At 33.9% G+C, this 5,383-nt stretch overlaps 1 non-coding gene across 1 annotated transcript; it reads left to right on the top strand.

Annotated features, from left to right (window-relative positions):
• Positions 1-273: 273 nt before the first annotated feature.
• LOC128287576 (small nucleolar RNA R71) lies at positions 274-380 on the top strand. Its single transcript, XR_008278276.1, has one exon. It is a non-coding gene; the product is annotated as a small nucleolar RNA R71 (small nucleolar RNA).
• The last annotated feature ends 5,003 nt before the right edge of the window (positions 381-5,383 follow it).

The raw sequence follows: 5,383 nt of genomic DNA, 5'->3' as shown, positions 1-5,383 counted from the left end.
ATTACTGAATGTACCTGAGTAGAACCATACAAATCATCAATCTTTTTATTTAAAAGTTCTACCTGGTTAGACAGCATAGTAACCGCGTCAAGGTTGAAAACACTGGCTCTTTTGTCGGCTTTGTTCTCTTGACTTGCCACTGATAGTTATTCAGTGACATCTCTTCAATAAATTCATAAGCCTCTTCAGGTGTTTTGTTGTTCAAAGTTCCACTGGCGGCTGCGTCGATGAGTTGTCTTGTTGTAAAAAATCTGAACCTACAGTCATAGAGGTAACCCATGGTGAGGGCATCTTCTTAATAGGTCCTTGTATCTCTCCCATGCATCATACAGGGTTTCCAGATCTATCTGCACAAAAGAAGAGATATTATTCCTTAGCTTAGCTGTTTTAGCCGGCGAAAAATATTTTAGTAAAAATTTTTCGGTCATTTGTTCCCAAGTTGTGATTGACCCTCGTGGTAACGAGTTCAATCATTGTTTAGCTTTATTCCTCAATGAGAATAGAAACAACTGAAGGCGTATGGCATCGTTAGAACGCCCCTAACCCGAATCCGTTACCGGAATAGAGTTACGGAGCATTACCTGAGTTACCGATTCATTTATCAGATATTTCATTAATCCGATATCTTTTCTTTTCCACGTTCAAGTCTCATATTCAAGTCATCTGGATCTTTATAAAGAAATTTGATCGTCGTTTTCATTTATTTCATGTTATAATACATTCAACTAATGATCTAAACAAAATTATCATTTTACCCCTAAACTTTTAATTAATGACGATTTCATCCTTAGGTTAAAATAAAATAAAATTATTGCAACTTAATCCTTATTTCCAGCTGTTATTCTCACACAAATTGATAACAACCTATGAATTCTATAAAATGTTAGAATTTTCCATAATTTCAACACTTTTCAATTTAATCCTTAAAACATGTTTTTCCCTGATCTTGAGCTAAATTAATAATTTCATTAAATTTTGTAATTTAAATAATAAAATAATCCATTTCATGCAAATTGGTCATTTCTAACATTTGTTTTACAAAATTCATAGAAACTTTCAATTTCTTTCATAGAATCAAGAACTAATGAATTCAACAAATGGACCTAGTTGTAAAAGTCACAAAAACACAAAAATTTCAAGAATTAGTCAAGAATTGAACTTACTTGCAGTAAAAATATGAAAAACCAGCTTAAGGGAACTCTTCCATGGTGTTTTTGCCGATGATAATGCAGAAAAATAAAGAGAAATCTAGATAATTCCACTTTAGTCCTAGTTTTATTAAGTAAATTTTGCAGTTTTCCAATTTTGTCCTTATTTTCTTGGTGATTTCATGCTCTTGCCGTCCAGCCCAAATAGACCTTGGGTCTATTTGCCTTTTAAACCCTCTTTCTTTTATCATTTAAACTATTTAATCATTTCCAACAATTTTGCATTTGATACAATTTAGTCCTTTTTGTTCAATTAGCTATCACTACTTTAAAATTTCTTGACGAAACTTTAATACTAACTTATTAACACTCCATAAATATTTATAAAAATATTTATGGCTCGATTTAAAATTCCCAAGGTCTCGATACCTCGTTTTCAATTCTAATTATTTTAATATATATATATTTTGTACATTTCACTATTTCAAAATTTTTCCTAACTTCACATTTAACTTATACTCACTAAATTAATAATATTTCCTACTCATTTGTCGGATTTAGTGATCTCGAATCACTGTTCCGACACCACTGAAAATTAGGCTGTTACAATTGATCTTAAAAGTGTCGCAGAACTCTAGAAAATTCGCCAAATGAGTGTTTAGATCCTCGTCCTGCAAACCATCAAACTGAACAAACTGTTGTATCATTTGAATTGTGTTAGGTATCAATTTAAAATTACTTGCAACAATAGCAGGCCTAACTATACTCGATTCAGTTCCTATTAAATTAGGTTTAACATAATCATACATAGTACGAAGAGCAAGATTCTGATTTATTGGATCTGCGGCAACCATAGAAGGTAGCTAATTATTCTGATTTTAAGCCATCCCCTCGGTTTTAGTTTGACTATCGTCCTCTTGTCCTTCTTCTATGTATCGTAGGCTTCGCCTTATTTCTCTTCAGTTTCTGCGAGCTGTGCTTTCGATCTCACTATCAAAAAGTAGAGGTCCTGACGGGTTTCTTCTAGTCATAAACTATAAAAACCTACCATAGCAAATAAAATAAAATTTTAATAATTAAAGCAAAAATAAATTTAAATTGCAATAAAAATAAATGGCTAAAGTAATAAAAATTAAGTGTTCCTAATATCTTAGTTCCCCCGGAAACGGCGCAAAAAACTTGATGTATGTGTGATAAGTTTTATATTTATGATTGATCGTACTTGAAAACTAACTATTATCACGATGAAGGCAAGCGCACCTATTGAACAGCAGTATAGTTTATAGCCAGATCGGAATGTCGAACCCACAGGAACTAAAAGTACTAATATTAACTTTCTTTTTATTATCTAGCCTAAAATAAAGGGATTTACTTTATCTAAACTAATTAACTAAACTAAGAATGCACAGGAAGAAAATTGGGAAAATACTTTTGGGAAAACTGATTGATTTGGACAATACCCAAGGAAAAATCCACCTAGACTTCACTTGTTACTTGACTCTGAACCAGACGATTTATTCACTTGACTCGATCCGTAGAAATCCCTAAGTTATATTATTATCTCTCTTAAGACTAACAACATCTAACCCTAGGTTGATTAATTGAAATCTCTTTCTAATTAAAACCCCTAGTGTTGCATTAACTCGATCTATGGATTCCCTTATTAGGTTTGACCCTAATCTAGCAAATTTATGTCGCCCTATGTCTAGGGGTGCAATCAACTCCGCTTAATTATGCTACATCTACTCTTTGTAGAGACTTTTGCTCCTCTGAATAAGCACATCAAAACTTGAATCAATATTCTAGAATATTAAAACAAGAATTAAGAACACATAATTAAGAACAAATCAAATATTTATCATATAATTCAGAAAATAATAACAAGATCCGTCTTAGGTTTCATTCCCCTTAGGTATTTAGGGGACTTAGTTCATAAGTACAAAAGGAAACATCTCAGAAGAATAATAATAACAAAACATAAAGAAAACCCAAAAACCCCTGAAGGAAATTGAAGGGAGATCTTCAGTCTTGAAGGAGAATCCGACTTCTGAGATGGATCAATCGACTTTCTTCGAGTAATTCCTTGCCTTCTACTCTGTGTCCTCCCTAGGTACCCTTCTAGGGTGTTTATATAGGCTTTAGAATGCTTCCAAACCTTCAAAAGTGGTCTTTTCCGATTAGAACTAGACTTGGGCTCGACAAGGATACGCCCGTGTGGGGTGGCTTAGGCTGTGTTAGAGTCTGCTAAATAGACACGGGCGTGTGGTCTACTCGTGTGAGGAAGTTCAGGCCGTTTTAATTTCCCCCGTTGACCAATTTTCTCCATTTTTGGCCTGTTTCTCGCTCTTTTCACTCTCCTATGCTCACCTAAGTATAAAACATGAAATTAAAGGATTAAGAGCATCAATTTCCACAAATCTAATGACAATTCATCCAAAAATGTGCTTAAGCATGGGATAAAATATGTATAAATTACGACTTATCACAGATCTAGTATTGAAGATGGAGAATCAGTTTTTCATATGCGTTTATTTCGATGGAGAAATTTTGACAACAACCTTCGGATGTGTATTTGAATGTCGCCAACAAATAGCAATAAGATTTATTGGAAATATCTCATTTGATGATATGAATGAAAGTATTAGTGTAAAAATTGATAGACATTGTGGGAGAAAGATTTTGAAACTTTTCTACAAGTTTCCAGTTTCAACAGATCCCATAAAATTCACTGAAATGGAACTTGTAAAAGATGAAGACGTCGAGAAACCGAAATGTACTGATTCAATTATTTGCTGAGTTAGCTGGTGTGGAGCCAACTGAAGATCCCACTCCATTAGGTGAAGAACATAGAGCTCAAGAGTCGGGACACGTGTTTGTCGAATATGTCAAGAACACAATGGTTGCAAACCGACGAATGGCGAGGTCGATGAATATAGAAGCATATTCACGATGTAATGAAATGTTTTGAGTTATAAAGACCATCGATCGTTGACTCGGTATACCACCTAAGTCATATGGAGTTAATCTTTAAAGCAGACAATGCGATTGCAGGAGGTTCCAGACACTTTATTATCCCTGTGCACATGTTGTGATAGCTTGTGCTAAAGTCTCACTCAATGTTGAACAATTTATCGATGAAGTGTACACCCTCGAGCACACGTTACGTGTATAGGAGAACGAGTTACCCATGCTTCCTGACTTATTTACATGGGATGTGCCTCTGACGACTTTCAAGCTTGTTTTAGACAAAAGGTTGTGTGAGAATCCGAAAGGTCGTCTGCAATCATCCAAAATCAATAACAAAATGGACATTAGGGAGAAATCTAACAGGAAACTGTGTGGCGTATGTAGATTAGCCGGTCTTAATCGAAGTAAATGTCCGCTCCGAAACTACCATATTGGACAATCGTCGCGATCGGGTAGAAATTAAGATGTTGTTCAAGCCCTATTAATTACATTCACTACATGTAGAGATATAAAATTTGTCTAAAATTTGTTACAATTAATCTAATTTGAATTACAAAGTTAGTCTAAAGCTTGTTGTGTTTATATTTTTTTGAATTAAATAACTTTTTACGTAAATAATACAAAGTTTATTATTTAAATTACAAAAAAAACCCAAAATTAATAACGAAATGACGAAAAAGTCATTACATAAATACAAAATTGACTATTTAAATTGCAAAAAAAGACCCTAAAGTTAATAACTGAAATGACAAAAAGTCATTACCTAAATACAAAGTTGACTATGTAAATTGCAAAAAAAAAAAAAAAACCTTAAAATTAATAATTGAAATGGCGAAAAAGTCATTACATAAATACAAAGTTGACTATTTAAATTGCAAAAAAACCCCTAAAATTAATAACTAAAATGAAAAAAAAGTCATTATATAAATATAAAGTTATTTAAATTACAAAACCCCCTAAAATTGATGGTTCGATGGTGTGGTTCTAGGGGTATATTTTTGTGGAGCTCAACGTTCACATTGTGGGTGATTGCGGCGAACAATGTTCTCTTCACTCGCATGTGGGGGTGTGGGAAACATAGATAAAAAATCATGTCTCAAACGCCATCGATAAACTTGAGCCAGAAGTAGTAGAGTACAGTTGTGGATACGGGCCGGGAGGAGTGGAGTACGGCGATGGATACGGGTCGGGATGACTGGAGTACTGAGGTGGTAGTGGGCTAAAGATATCAAACTTTGAATGATATCCGTAGCCTGATGTGCCTGGGA

This window comes from Gossypium arboreum, chromosome 13 (assembly GCF_025698485.1).
Source record: "Gossypium arboreum isolate Shixiya-1 chromosome 13, ASM2569848v2, whole genome shotgun sequence".
NCBI lineage: Eukaryota > Viridiplantae > Streptophyta > Magnoliopsida > Malvales > Malvaceae > Gossypium > Gossypium arboreum.
Note: the sequence above shows the minus strand (reverse complement) of the source record. Positions and strands in the feature narration are given on the sequence as shown.